This window comes from Tupaia chinensis, unplaced genomic scaffold (assembly GCF_000334495.1).
Source record: "Tupaia chinensis unplaced genomic scaffold, TupChi_1.0 Scaffold143570_1, whole genome shotgun sequence".
Lineage (NCBI taxonomy): Eukaryota > Metazoa > Chordata > Mammalia > Scandentia > Tupaiidae > Tupaia > Tupaia belangeri.
Genome location: NW_006203415.1, coordinates 104,550 through 121,023, shown reverse-complemented (window position 1 = coordinate 121,023; position 16,474 = coordinate 104,550). Strand labels below are relative to the sequence as shown.

At 35.4% G+C, this 16,474-nt stretch overlaps 2 pseudogenes; one reads left to right on the top strand and one right to left on the bottom strand.

Annotated features, from left to right (window-relative positions):
• Positions 1-1,020: 1,020 nt before the first annotated feature.
• LOC102479686 (uncharacterized protein C12orf29 homolog pseudogene) lies at positions 1,021-1,993 on the bottom strand (annotated as a pseudogene).
• A 7,787-nt stretch (positions 1,994-9,780) lies between these two features.
• Positions 9,781-15,252, top strand: LOC102484587 (multifunctional protein ADE2 pseudogene; annotated as a pseudogene).
• Positions 15,253-16,474: the final 1,222 nt, after the last annotated feature.

Sequence of the window (16,474 nt, the reverse complement as noted above, 5' to 3'; positions counted from 1 at the left end):
AAGAAAGTCTTGTGAATTTCCCCACTTATTAAGGGCCAGCTATAATTTAATTTTATATAAGTATTTAATTTTATAAGTTAAAATTCCATCTGGAAATCAGACAAGTCTCTGAATTAAGGATTTTTCTCCTCCGTATCTTGTACCTTTACCTAAATTGGAATTATCAAAAAAAATTATTTTTCAAATAAAATTATATGAAAGTTTTAATTTATTAGAAAAGTATATTTTTGAAGACTTTTAAAATAAGCTATTGCCATCAAATATACAGTAAGCAGTGGTGAATTTCTCTACACCCATGTTTTAAGTTTTTTAAACAGTGTGAGAGTAAACTTTAATAACTTAACATTTAAAGTTGTTGTTTTATATGTACTCATATTCTTATTTATATATGTTTTAAGATCCTCAAATCTTATTTACATACACAGGTTCAGATTAAGCTATATATTTTGTTTATAATGTCTCATAAAATTAATTTAAGCTTAAACTAATTTTGAAAAAAATTATTGGCTTATAGGTTTAATTGTTTTCTTTAAATTACCATCTAGTTATACTGGACAAAATCCAACCTTTGTACAAGCTTAGGAGCTTATTGTTACATTTTTATGTCTAATGATTAAAATTAATTTGCTGAAAATAAAACTATGAATAATTATTAATTTGCAACTGCCAAATTAATTTCTTTAAATGCTATTAGATACATTGATATGTTCCATAATGAACAATGAACATCTTGAGATATATTTTACCTTTTTAAATATGACAGAATATTTAAGATTCAAATATAACAATAACAAAACTAATTTTTAAAAGAAATTATTTATTAAATTTTATTTATTCCTTTATTTATTTTTAATTTGACAGAGAGAGACACAGAAACAGAGAGAAAGAGGGGAAGTGAGAAAGCTAGGCACCAGGTCTAAGACTTGAACCGTGGTCAGCTATGTGGGAGTGTCTAGAGCCTTAACCACCATGCCACCTGCTGGTCCCAATAACAAAACTAATTTTAATTAAGTTTCCACTTTATACATTCAGTATTATATGTTTGAGCCTACCAGATTTTTAATGATCTATTTTTGAAAAATGATAAAACATACACCGAGTATCAAAAGTATAGTCATATTTGTCCAGGTTCATGTAGAAAATAACTGGTTTTGAATTCATGTAAGTATCTGAAACTGGCCAGCATAAGCCAACATGATCGTGATGGTCCTTAATTAAACAGCCTTCACTTCAATATCATACTATTCCTTTGATTTTAGCCTCTCTGTAACCTTCAAACCAGGACAATAGGTCATTGTGCTTCAATGCAAGTAGATTTATTTGGAATGCCCCATGTGGTATAAGAAGATGTAAGGGATGCTTCTTGCTTCCTAACCCATACGTGTTTCCATTGATACTTTTTCCTAAAAGCCCCAGTGTTTGTTCTGAGAGATCTGATAGTGCCATTGCACTAATTTCCAAAGTCCAGAATCATCAGGATGATGCTTTAGTTCCAAGGCAATTTCAAATGCATAATGAACTACAGAAGGATGCCAGCAATACTGTTTGTCATTTTTCTTTACTGGTACCCAGCCAGGAATGTGTCCATTTTATCAGGCACTAGATTCCCATTTAGTTGTTCTATTTCCTTCACTTGTACCCAGTCCTCTGGAACAGGTTTGAAGTCCTCTTCAACATTCCAAAAAAGATTCTTTTGGGTTTTCTTTCGAATGGAGAAGATTTGAAAGTTTTTGTTAGCTTGTTTGTTGTGTTTTCTATCTAGTTGAGCCCAAAGGTATGGGTGCCCTTTGTAGGTAGTCATGTAACAATATGTCCCATTCACTTTTTCTGTTGGAAGTACACTCTATACATCTGCACCTAATGCGCTGTGACTTATGGTTTCAGTTGTCAAAACTTTAAATGGCTGATGTTTCCTCTTGGCAGAGGGCTTCTCCTTCACCTCCATAACAAACAAACAAGGCCTTACCTGCTGCACCAAGCCCAGGCACCTCATGGTGAGCCCCACAGATAGCTCGAGTCACCTGGAGAAAGTCCTGCAACACTCAGCTCCCAGGCTTAGGCCACGCACACTCCATGCCCAGGGACTGTAGTTTCTATCTCTGGTGAGTGCAAGTGCACTCCTGCAATTAAAACTAATTTAAAAAAATACTGCTATTTTTCTTTTGAAAAGTATCTATTCAGAATTGATCTCAGAAGTAGAAATAGAATGCTGGTTTCCAGAGGCTAGAATGGTTAGTTGGTAGAAGGAATAGAGGATACATAATTACAATGACATAGTGGAAACATATCTGAGATTTATTTTATGGCAAGGTTACTATAGGTAATGATGATGGATTGTATTCTTGAAAAATGCAAAGAGAATGGACGGCGAGTGCTCTCATCATAAAAATGATAATTATGTGAGTATTGCATTCATTAATTGGCTAGATTTAACTGTTCCCTATGTACATATAATTCAAACCATCAGGTTGTAAATGATAAATACATACAATGTTATTTGTCAACCAAGAATAATAAACTGCTGTGGTTTGAATGTGCCCCTTCAAAATTCAGGTGCGGCTAATCCCCACGTGTCTAAATCTATTAACAGTGTTGCTAACAAATATAAATTGAAGAGAACAGAGGTTTATTTTGACTCAAAGTTCTTCTGATGTCTGGCAAGTCCAAAGACATCACAAAATGACAGAGGCTTATGATATGGTCTACAGAAGTACAGAGAACAGGACTGTGCAGAGAGAGAGAGAGACCAAGCCTGCAGCTCCCTTTCTCTTTTGTAACTACCGGCTCTTATGAGAACCAGCCATTTCTCAAGAGAGTCAAAATTCACTGGGCCTTGAGAGACACCTTATATCTATTCATGGAAGTGCTGCAATCATCATGATTCAATTATTGGACGTTAAGTCTCACCAGCCTGCCTCTCCCCGACCCTGCTCTGGCATCAAATACTGAAATGGGAAACTGGGAGACAAACTGTTGTTCAAATGATAACCACTCATGATGAGGGTTAAGGTCCTTAGAAAAGAGACTTCCTGAAACATTTGGCCTCCTGTCTTTCTACCATCCATGAAGGGAACCCACAGTATTTCTCCTTCCAGAGGATGTAGTCCCCCTCCTCCACGCCAAGACACAAAATGCTGGGGCCTTGATCTTGGGCTTCCAGCCTTCAGAACTGTGAGAAATCCTTTATAAATTACTCAGTGGGTGACGTTCTATTGTAGCAGCATGAAATGGATTGTGAGAATTTAAGAGCCATTTTCAACAAGATTGTGGCCCATTATCTTATATTAAAAATCAACTATCATCAAGTAGGCTTGCACTAATGATTGGAAAGTTTGGTTAAATTTAAAGAAGACGTCTTTGATTCTTCTTTTTTCTTTTTCTTTTTCTTTTTTTTTTTTTTAGAGAGAGAGAGAGATTTTTACTATAGGGCGTGTGCACTTACCAAAGAAACAGAAAGCAAAAAATCACCCCCCTGGGAGAATGGCTTTGTGGAAATTCCTTCTCCTCTTGGAATTTTTGGGCATGCACACACATGTGCTCAGACTGAATTTTAAGCTGCAGGATCTGGGACTTGAACCGTGGTTGACTATGTGGGAGTACAGCAATGTAATCATTACACCATCTTCTGGCCCCAACATCCTTGATTCTAAAGGTGATTATACACTAAATGAGATCAATAGAGTTTGGAAGGACATCTGTTCTTAAGATATATTTAGACAGCACCATACTGGATTATATGGGTATATATCTGCTGATAACATGGTAAATGTAAAAGCAATATTTTATGTTTGTTTCGTACTTATAGCTTATTTTCATGATTTTTGCTTTCCTACTGAAAGAGTTTTCTGAATGATTTAAATAGATAATGAAATAGTATTTACACTCTTACATACAAAATAATGACATCTATATAATAGGCATTATATTGGGTTGACGGAAAAGTCATGACACATTTTTGCATAGAAAAACAGAAAAGTATGTCATGACTTTTCTGACAACCCAATAATTATAGATTGAAAGTCAAGGAGGTTTGCACACTTTGTAGGAGATTGTTTTTGTCCCAGAGTAAATTAAGTCTTTCTTTTAGACTGTAGTGCTTCTAAATTAGACTGCTGGTGACACTGAATATCAAATTTGCATAACTCTTTAGTCACTAAGAGGTTAACATCACGAAGCATTTTGAGCCATATTAAGAGCTAGGAAGCTTTGTAATGTTTCATTGTAAAATTAGATTTTAAGATCATATTCACAACTACATGGGTTGCATGTTAGCCTTAAATACTGGTTGCTCACTGCTGCTTTAGATTTTGACCTAATGCTAAAGGGGTTGTGTCTTTACAGATTCACTTTTAACTACATAATACACTTCCAAATCAAAAATCACAAAAAAGTCTTAAAAATCTTGATTTTTTTTCTTATCACAAAAGTAATACAAGGTTATTGTTGAATTTTAAAAATTACAGATAAACAGAGGAAAGGGGGAAAAAGATACCCAAAATAGGGCAACTTAGAGCTGAGGGTAGTAAAGATTGTTTTGCCTCCTCCTTTCAAAAAAGTGTGTGGGTATGTGTGTTCACATTTTGCTTTATAATGTTTCCCCCACCAAACAACTTCCAAACATTTGTTCATGCTGCTAAACAGATCTCAATTTTAAAATAGATATGCTTTGAAGACAAATGATTGGAAGAATAATACTTTTTTAAAAAGTTTATTTTTTGCCAGAAAAAAAGGCATCTCCAGTAGGATAGTCATGCCATGATCCACCCTCAGCCTCAGACCAGATTACCAGTACATGTGTGCATGTCCACTGTGTACAGGGAGGCCTGAGGACCTAAGCCCAGAACCATTCCATGTAGGTCCATTTCTGTTACTACTGCATCACCAGGTGTCCATGGGAAGAATACTTTCGAAGCAAGCCTGTTTTGAATTCAGAATAAGCAATAAATACTGCAAGGAAAGTATTTAGAAACTTCTAAGGGAAGTTTTTCTAAGTATGCTTAAATGATATATCTCAATGCTGGTGAATTAGCTGTAGAAGAAATAACACACACAGGTTAGAGGCAGCTTGACTTGGTAGAAACTACTAATCCGGTAATCAAAAGGGTTTGTGTTCAGTTATGGCTCTGCCTCTTTTACTCAGTACCACTGGGAAAAGGAATTATCTTAGGAGTTTTTTACTATAATATGATCCCATCTAATTGCCAGGCTACTTTTTTTCTTTATTCATTATACAGTATGTGTGCATTCACGCAAGAATGAGAGCAAGATTGTGTGTGAGAGAAAAAGAGAGACAAAGAAATACACTTGCCACAGGAACTAATCAGGGTTTTATTATCATCCTCTATTTCTCCAGCCTATTGGATCTTGAGCATGCGTGTGAGCTCAGAGTGCTTCAGGGTGATCTGGCGGAGGATTTGAACCGCAATCACTAAGTGAGATCAGGCTTCACTTGCGCAGCATACTACCACTGCATTATGGAGCTGGCCTAGGCTATGGTTCTTAATACTGTGAATAAAATAAATATGTTTGATGTGGTCCATTTTATTTAGCTAACAAATCAAGTCAGATTATTGTCATTTTTTATGAGGAGAGCAGTGACAGAAGAGGGATTTAAGGAGCTTACATGCATTAAAAAAAACTATTCAGTCAATCTGTTTCTTGAAACTTAGAAAAAGATTTTCTTAATAAATCTACTTTATTTACTTACTTAAATTTTATTTTATTTAAAAAACATTTTTTTGGAGAGGTTTTTGCTATAGGGCGCATGCGCTTGCCAGAAAGACCGAGAGAGACAGAGAGACAGAAAGCAAGAAATCACCCCCCAGGGGGGATGGCCACACTGCAATCCCTTCTCCTTTCTCCTCTTGGGATCTTGGGCACACATGCACATGTGCCTGGTATGAGTTTAAGCCACTGGGTCCAGGACTCGTACTGCAGTCGACTACATGTGAGTCTAGCAACATAGCCATTATGCTAACTGCTGGTCTCTTATTTTAAAATTTCTTACATTTTATCACTTTGTGTCTTTACAGCATACAAAATGTTCTTTTTTTCCCCCCCAGCATGGATGAAGTGGAAATCAATCAAGTCCAAGATATTATAACATACATCAACATCAATAGATAATTTTAATTTCTGTGTCTGTTAAATGTTCTTACACCTTTCTTATGTAATTCAAAATTAGGTAGAACTGAACCAAATGTTAATGTCCAAAATGTAAGTCTTTTTTTTTTTTTTGGAGAGATTTTTGCTATAGGGCGCATGCGCTCACCAGACAGAGAGAGAGAGAGACAGAGAGACAGAAAGAGAGAAATCACCCTCTGGGGGGGGATGGCCACGCCGCAATTCCTTCTCCTTCATCTTCCTCTTGGGATCTTGGGCATGCACGCACACGCGCCCGGCGTGAGTTTAAGCCACCGGGTCCGGGACTCAAACCGCAGTCAACTACATGGGAGTCCAGTGACATAGCCATTACGCCAACTGCTGGTCCCTTAAAAATGTAAATATTTGCATAAAAATATAATTGAAGATAAATTAAGAAAAGATGCTATAATAAAAATATCAATAATAATATAGTTTTTGCCTGTTTCTTTATGTGCAGCTAAATGTTTTTTGTTGATTAGCCAATCAGAAACAAGAATCTCATTGACTTCATTGACAAACCTTATAGCTCACATTAGGCTTCCATCACTATAGTAAAAATATCTCACAAATGCAAAATTTAAAGATAGCTTAGTAGGTAGAGTACATGATAAATACCAATGGAAGAAGAGTTTGCTTTAGGATTGCCTCATCTATCAAAGTTTGGACAATATAAAATTGTGAGAAGACCCTTTGAGATACACATCAGTTTATCTCCTCTAGCAGGAACGCATGAGGGCCCCATAAATAAGAAGGAGAAGCTCTTAAAATTTTTGGAGTTGGAGATTTACTCAATACTTAACATCATTGTTTATGGGAAATTATTCCAAACAAAATGAAATTTCTCCTACTTTGGTATAAACTCATGTGATAAACTCATCAGAGTTTGCAAACAGCTGGCTACCACTCTTTGGATCCTCTTAGTGATTTAAAGACTGACATGAAGTAACTCTTGGGTCTTTTTCTCATTCAGTTGCGTAGCTCCAGCTTTATTAACCTATCAGTGTCACTCTTTGTTTCTGGTCCTTTAATCATCTTCTGGATCATCTCTAAAGCTGTTACATGGTCTTTCATGAATCAGTTCTCATTTAAAAAGCCCTCCAAGTGCTAAGAAACATTTCAGAATTTATGTTTACTTGTCATAAAACTTAATGTCTCTTGATTTGTATTTGTGAATTCTGGGTACAAGGACAAATCCATGATGGGGTTTTCAAAAGTACAGCTTTAGCCAGTGAGTTGAAGATTCTTTATGTAAGGGCATAATCTATTTCGACTAGAAACAAAAATAAAATCTTAGTTACATTGAACTTCAGAGAGTCTACCTAGTCAAATTAGCTGAGCATTTTCTTCTTTAATAATCTTAATTATATTAATTGTGATTGTATAAAAAAGTTCCAAAAATATATCACACTTTCTCTCTTTCTTACATTTTCTAGGTTGAATTTCTTTAGCCATTTTGTTTGATGATATAATTCAATTCAATTCAATATAATAGATATTTATTGAGCATGCACTAAAATACGACCTCTACTAGGGAATAAAGAGACAAAGTAAATTTGATCTTTGCTTAAAAACTTGTAATCTAGTAAGAGAGATAATAAGCATAGAAATGACTCTAATCCATATTAGTGTGTGTTAGACACCATAAATGGTTTTATGTGCATGTTAAAGGAATCTTGGAGGGAACAGAACTTTATGGAGGTATTATCTTGAAGGTGTACATTAAGACAGTAGAAGTGTTTTCTCTCATATACAACAGCTTGATCCCAAATCACAAAGACAGTAAGAGAACCATTACAAATTCAGTTTGTTTGGCATTTAACTCATGAGTAAAACAACTAAAAATAAATAAATCAATTGTTTAATTATTTTTAATTTAGGAGAAAATTAATAAAGGCTTGAGAAATGGAAGGCAGGATATTGTAGGAGAAATTATACAGTTCTGAAACATGGTGAACAACGGAGTCAGAGGCGATTTTAAAGGTTAACGTGAAGGTGACAGGAATATGGCGGTACGTCTATAGAAACACAAAACCAGAGAGTGAGAGAGTCTCATTAAAATGGTAAGAGGCTCATTAAAATGGTAGATATTAATGAAAGGTGTATCAAGAAAATGAAATAATAGAGATGATTTTTTCATGAAGTTTGACAATGAAGATGAAAAAAGGTGTTAATTTGAGGAGATGGAACTAAAGAAAGATTTTTTTTTTTTTTTTTGGAGAGATTTTCACTGTAGGGCGCGTGCGCTCGCCAGACAGACAGAGAGAGACATAGAGACAGAAAGCGAGAAATCACCCCCCAGGGGGGATGGTCACGCCGCAATCCCTTCTCCTCCAATCTCCTCTTGGGATCTTGGGCACGCACGCACACGCGCCCGGCGTGAGTTTTAAGCCACCGGGTCCGGGACACGAACCGCGGTCGACTACATGGGAGTCCAGCGACATAGCCATTACGCTAACTGCTGGTTCCCAAGAAAGATTTTAAACTATGGAAGATTTAGTTTGTAGGAAACTTAATCCTAATGTAATATGAAACATGGAAAAAAAGCAGTATAGTGGGGCTTATGATAAGAAAATAAAAACAACAGATGAGTCGTGGATGAGTCACATATAGAAAGTAGCACTCACGGACTTTAAAAAAGTTGTTATAAATATGTTCAAGAATTTATAGGGAAAAAAAAGTGACCAAATGGAAAGTCTTAGCAAACAAATGGAAACTTTTTTTGGTATATATTTCTGTCAGAGGATGCATGTGCTCACCAGACAAAGAGACAGAGAGAGAGACAGAGAGAGAGAGAGAGAAAGAAAGTGAGAAATCACCAAAGGGAGGTTGACTATACTGAAATCACTTCTCCTCCATTCTCCTTTCAGGATTTTTGGCCATGCAAGCACATGTGCCTTGTGTGATTTTCAAATCACTCAGATGCTGGGTCTGGAACTAGAATTATGCAATCAATTATGTAAGATTCAACACTTTAACTACCACACTACCTGCTGGCCCAACAAATAGAAACTTTAAAATAAAGCCAAATAAGTCTAGAATAAAAAAGCATAATACAAGGGGCCTTCAAAAAGTCTGTGGAAAATGGAAGTAAAGTATGAGTTTCTTTGGTGCAAAACATTCTGATATACAAGCATACTTTTTCATAATAAGCATTTCCCACAAACTTTCTGAAGACTCCTTGTATATAAAATAAAAATACATCAAATGTGATTAATATCAGAATAAACACCACAAAAGAAAAGATCAATAACTTTGAAAGCAAGTTAATAGAAATTATCCAAAATAGGAGAAAGGGAAAACATTTTGAAAAAAAAAAAAAAAACTGAAGAGAACATTAGAGACCTATAAGATAGTATCAAGCATTCTAACATGTTCGAAGTTCCAAAAGTGGAGGAAGAAAAGAAAGGAAGCACAAGCGATTTAAAGAAATAATGGCTATTTAAAAAATTACGATAAATAAGTCCTCAAATACAAGAAACTCAGAAGACCCCAAGAAAGATGAATAAACATAAAACTAAGCTATGGCACATCACAATTAAACTGAGAAAACCAAAAATATATAGAAAATCCTAAAAGCTAATAACAACAACAAAAAAGTAAGAGGAAGTAGTGGCTATCCCTAGCCCTTTCAGGATAATGGCAACATCTGATGTATTTACCATTGGCAAAAAACTCTGTTAAGGTAAAACACATCTATAAACTGTTAGGTTGTACAGGAGAAGTCCTCCTGTTGTCCAAGGGCCAGATTACAACAGAAAATACAGCTGGAAAGAATCATCAGGAAGGCAAACCTGCAATCTCAAACAAAATGATCATTTGTACTTTTCAGTTGTTACACGAAGCAGGTGTCAAAAATACTTTCACCAGAAAATGTGGAAAGATGGCTTTTATTTCACCTCAGTATGAAATGTAAACATGGGTTTACAGGAGAATAGCAACACGTTCTTTTTTTAAAAAATTTTTTTCCATTTATTTGTTGACAAGCTCTTTTTTCAGAAGAAATTCTGATGTCAAGAAAGGGTGTAAGTTTTACTCACCTAAAGTGGAGCTATTTTTTAAAAGATGATGCCAACAATGACCCACAATGGTCTAGGAATAGCTAATTGCTGAAAAATTTTGCTTTGCTACCTTTATAACAGACCAAACTGAAGTGGGTATCATGAATTATGAAACATAGGCTAGGCTCTGAAATCCTGAAAAAAATCCTTGTGGTCTAAGAACTGTATAATGATTGATGTGAAGTTTGAATTTTGTGTTGATGTAAACACCAAGGAAATTGTTCTTGCGGATGTCCTTGATAGTGATCCCTGGAGACTCTGGCCATCAGGAGATTGAAGTCAACAGAGAGATAGTCTTATCATGACCTCAAAGAAGTAACTCCTGAAGGGCATTAGTTGGTAAAGAGATCTTTGATTTGCAGAGAGAACAGTGTTGCTTTTCAAATCGGAAAGTCAATTCAGGGTTGTTATACTGATGGGTTCAAGATCTGATTTTGGTCACTGTGAAAAAAAATCAAAAAAGCTCATGGAAATGTTGGCATTTCCAGTGAACTCTGGATGACATTTGCCCACAAATGGCCAAATGAAGCTCTGTAGAGTAAAGCTGAGTATGAAGGACCTGGTATTGCTATGGTATTTGTGGCAGAGGTGGGCAGAAGCAGTGGCTTGGCACCAATGGTGTCTGGTAACATTGTATATCCAGTTATCAGCTGTCCTCCGCTTATACCAGAAGGGGGAGCCCAGGATGTGCGGTCTTCTCTTTCACTACCCAGTGGTCTCAGCTGTTCCATCATACTTTCTCCAGAAGTATTAGTTCAGTTCCTGCTCAGATATATGCATTAAACAACCACTGGGTATAAGGCAAACTGCAAGTAAGCGTATTGGAATACCTGAATTTCCTTGAAGTAGGCTAACAAGAGAATCAGAGAATATAATTTACAAGGAAGAACATCACATTTCTTGGGAGGAAAACTATGTATTTCTAGTTTAGCTGCAGGAAAAAATATCAAACAAGATGAAATGATACATTTTAAAATCAACCATGGAAACAAGTAAAATATATGATAAAAATAAGTCATGTGATATCAGGACCATCACAATAACTGTGATGACTCACTTCTCAGTTGAAAGGATATGATCTACAATACAATAAAATAATATTTTTAGGGTGCTAAGAGGGGGGCAAGGAAGTCAGTCTAGAATTTTAATTTCATCAATCAATCAATCCTTCAAAAGTGAAGGTGAAATAAAATAATGTTTAAGATTAAAAACTGAGAAAATTTGTTACCAGTATAACTATATGAGAAGTCTTCAAAAAATTTACAAAAAATGTATATTATGAAGAAAGTATGAATACATTTCATTTTTTTTCTTTATTCATGAAATCAAAGCAAGTACGAACATCGAAGCTAGTGGAAGATTTATGGTGGAAGAATGATGAAATTATTCTTTACAGAAAGTTTACTGGGACAATGTCCCAAACAAATCAACAATTTGCAAATGAATAACTCATTTTAAAAGCACAAGACGATGTTGAAAATGACACCCACAGCAACAGGACAACCACATCAATTTTGGAAGGAAAAAGTAATCTTGTTCATGTCCTAGTTGAAGAGGACCTATGATTAACAGAAGAAACAATAACCAAATACTATAGATATCTCAACTCATTCAGTTCACTCAATTGTGACTGGAAACTACAAGTGGGGCAAATTTTCTGCTTGAAAGATGCCAAACTGTTGTGCTTAGACCATCTGCAGACCTTTTATGGAAATTTTAAGTAAGTGGGATCAAGATTCTGAAGTATTATTTTTTCAAAGAATTTTAGCAAGAAATAACACATGTCTTCAGTACGATACTGAAGACAAAACACAATGGAAGCAATGGCTACTAAAATGTGAAAGTGGGTCAATCAAAGCAAAAAGGGACTAGACAAGATTAAAAGTCACAGCAGCAGTTTTTGGGGATGTTCAAGGCATTTTGCATGTTACTTTCTGGAGGGCTAGAGAATAACATTTGCTGATTATGAGAAACTAAGGAAATGAGGAAGCTTTAGCAGAAAAACAAACGGGAAAGCTACAGAAAATCCTTCTCTACCATAAAAATGGTTTTTCTTGTTTTGCTCATTAAACAAGGGCAATTTAGGGGACCAGCAGTTGGCATCATGGCTATGTTGCTGGACTCCCATGTAGTCGACCATGGTTTGAGTCTTGGACCTGGTGGCTTAAACTCACGCTGTGCATGTGTGTGTGTGTGACCAGGATCCTGAGAGAAGAATGAAGGAGAAGGGATTGGTGGCATGGCCATTCCCCCTGGGGGGTGATTTCTCACTTTCTATCTCTCTGTCTCTCTGTCTGTCTGGCGAGCGCACATGCCCTATGGCAAAAATCTCTCAAAAAAAGGGGGGGGGCAATTCAGTAAAAGTTTCAATGGGAAATCATTAGTTATCCACCTTATAGCATTAATTTTGGCCCTCTGACTTCTTTTTATTCTTCAGCTAATAATGTAAAGAACACTAAATTTACATGGCTAAATTCCCAAGACTCTTAGTGGTTTAGGGAAGGACTAATGGCTGTTATTATCACTTAATAGAAGTGTCTTAAACTTGATGGAGTTTATGTTGAGAAGTAAATATTTAAAATTCTTGTCTCTTAATTCCATTTATTCCCATAAACTCTTTGACATTCCCTTGTACTACAAAAAAAGTTAAAGAAAGTTCTTTAAGTGAAAAATAAATAGTATCAGTTGGAAATCTGAATATACGGGAAGAGTTGAAGAGTAGTGAAAATGGTCATGATCATATTTACAAGGTTATTTTTTATATTTAACCTTTCCCACTTTATATATACACACACACGTATATGTATATGTGTGTATATATATATATATATATACAGATATATATATTTTACATTCAATCACTGTATATCATTACAGCATAATAATGAATTTTCCCAGCATGAATACATTATATGCTAGTCATGTCAAAGACATTACCATACCCATTATTGTCAAAAGATAATTTCCCAGTTTTGTGTCCCTTAAGTGTGTTGCCTCTTTCTTTTTCATCTTGTTCCCCTCTCTCTCACTGTTCTCCATTTCCAACCCTCCTCCCACACTAATTCTAGTATTCATAGTTGCTCTCCAATATTTCAGTTTCTGCCAAAGAGTGTAGACATTCAGTATATATTGAGTGGGAACATACGATGACCCTCTTTCATAGTCTGGCTTGCTTTTTCTTAGCAGTAAATCTTCCATATTCATCCACTTTCTGTCAAATGCCAGTGTCTCATTGCTTTATATGGCTGAATAGTATTCTGTAGTGTGTATGTGCCACACCTTTATGATCCATTCATCCGTTTATGGATATTTGGGTTGATTTCATGTCTTAGCAACTGTGAATAAATAAACACGGATGTGCAAGCACTTTTCCAGCTGAGCGTATTCCTATCTTTTGGGTAGATAACCAGGAGTGGAATTATTGGATCATATGGTAGTTCTATTTGTAAATCTTTGAGGAACCTTCATATTGTTTCCCATAGTGGTTGTACTAATTTACATTCGCAGCAACAGTGTAGGTGAGTTCCCTTTTCACCAATCTAACAGAATATAAATTCCCTTTTCTTTAAAAGATGTTTGACTATTTGAGAATGAGTAGGATTTACAGAAGCAAACAGAATTATGCATTTGTAAGCCTTCTACATTTTACATGTAGTGGTGTAATATTAATTCAAGACAGCCTGTTAGAAGTTAAGGATGCATATTATAGCCCCTGTAACCATTATAAGGTAATATAAAGATTTATCTATTGAAAGCTAATAAAAGAGATAAAGCAGAAGAGTAGAAAAGTTTCCTGTAAAAGAATATAGGAAATCAGGGTCAAAGGAACAACAAAAAAGTAGAGAGTAACAAAAAAATAAGAAGTTGATAGCCATAAACACAATCACAATTTTATTAAATATAAATGGGATTATAAAAGGCAGAGATGACCAGTATTGACTATTTAGAAAGTACCACAAAAACTGGTAAAGTGATCAGAACTGATTAAAAAATCAGAGCCAACTATGTGTTTATTATAAAAAGCAAACTTAAAATACAGATACAGAAATTGAAAGACAGGGATGAAAAAAATTTACCATTTAAACATAAGAGAGCTATGTGACTATATTGTTATTTGAAAATAAACTTCAAAACAATGAATAATACTGATGCCATAATAGGGCAGATCAAAATTATTAAAGAATTTATCATTAAGACAAAACAATTTCAATTCTGTATACACTAATGGAGCTTCAAGTACATTACACAATCAAAAAGGACAAAATTTAGAAGATCAATAGAGAAATCTATAACCACATCTAGAGATACTAATATTGCCATTTTAATAGCTGTTAGAATAAAGTAAAAAATTATATAGAACCTCAGTTCAACAGTGTTGTCTAACTTCCTAAGAAGCTTTTATGGAATACTACATCCTATAGCTGTGAAATGAAATATTTTCAAATATACATTGAAAAATCCTAAAGATAGTCCATATAGTAGGCTGTGGTCCAAATCACAGCTTGGATGATTTGAAAAACACTCTATGCGCATGTGCATGCATGCCCCAAATCCTGGAGGGATGGTGAATTAGAAGGAAAACAACTGTGGTGTGCCCATGTTCCACTGAGGGGAAATAGTTTCTCTCTCTTTCTCTGTTTTTCTTTCTAGAAATTGTATGCACTCTCAGTCATTAAAAAAAAATGGCTCATTTCAAGAATAGTATAATACTAGAAATAAATCCAAATGCATAAGTAGTAAGTTGTAAGTCACAGTTTATAAGAGACACATGTAAAACAAAAAGGAATATAAAACTTAAATGTAAAGAATTTTAAATGATAAATTAGGACAATAAAAAAGAAAAAAAAACTGATGTCAAAGATGATTATGTGTCCAAAAGCACGCACACACACGCACTCGCACTCACACACACACACAAAAGATTTTGTGGTGCTTAAAAATGACATTTTTACATATTGACCTATTTGGGTTTATGTCAGGAATTCAAGGACAGCAAGGATTCAAGGACATCAAAAATATCTGTGATTTAGGTTCAGCTATGGTGACAGAGGTAGTGAGGGGTTGCTGTGCAATGGTGAAATTACATGGGAGGCTTAGGTTCAGATTCTAGGGTGACCAGAGGGTGATAGGTATGTTCATGATCTTGGTTGGCTGAAGGGGTGGGGAAGAGGATTGAGGCATGGTAAGCTCCTGTTAGGGGTACTGCTTTTTCAAAAGAAATAATGAACTAAGCAACAACAACCACAACATATTCTGGACCAGAGGTTTGAAAATCAAGCTGGGTAAGTATGCATTTGTGCCCAAAATACCAAGAAGGTAATAGAGGAGAAGGGATTGTGCCATGGCCATCCCTTCTGGGGGGGGGGGATGATTCATCACTTTTCCTCTCTCTGTCTCTCTCAAGTGAGTGCATGCATCCCATGGCACAAAAAACTTACAAAATTGTAAAAGGTATAGTGAATTTGTCAGTATTTTGGGATGATAGTGTCAAAGAATCTAAGAACTAGGAAGAGACTTTTTCAGGATTGCTGATACATGATCAACATATAAAAAAGCACTATGGTTCTTATGTATTGCTTTAAAAACATCTAAAACATGTAGTGATAATATAATCTTATATGTGAGAGCAATAAAATCCAAAGCTACAATGAGAAGATCCTACTAGTTTATGCTCATTCAACATGACATTATCTGGACAAAACGACTTGTATGTAACTGATTCTAATGACTTTAATTTATATTACTAAGAATTATTATGTTCCAATTGTTATAAAAAATATCAGCTCTAATTGTAATTAGACCCAGAGTAATCTAAAAGTGAGTGCATTTCATGAAAGCAGCAAAATGTATTTCTCACTCAAATTAATGTCCATATGTTTAGTTAGTACTAAGAAAGTTATTATATACATACATGTGTGTGTGTGTGTGTGTGTGTGTGTGTGTGTGTAAGGCCAGATGACCCTGCCTTTTCTCTGCTCCTTCTAACTCTGTAACTGCAAGTACTGGGTGGTGATCTAGAAGACTGAGGAAGTTTCTCCTACCACACCCTAGGCTGGACAGGCGGGGGGGGTTAGTGATGAGATAATGCCAGATGGTCCTGCTTTCCTCTGTTCTTTCTAACTCTGAGACTGTAGTACCTTACGTCCATTATTCACAATCGCTAAGACATGGAATGAAACTAAGTGTCCAAGAACTGATGACTGGGTTGAAAAAATGTGCCCAATATATACTATGGAATATTACTCAGTTATAAGGATCAATGAAACCCTATC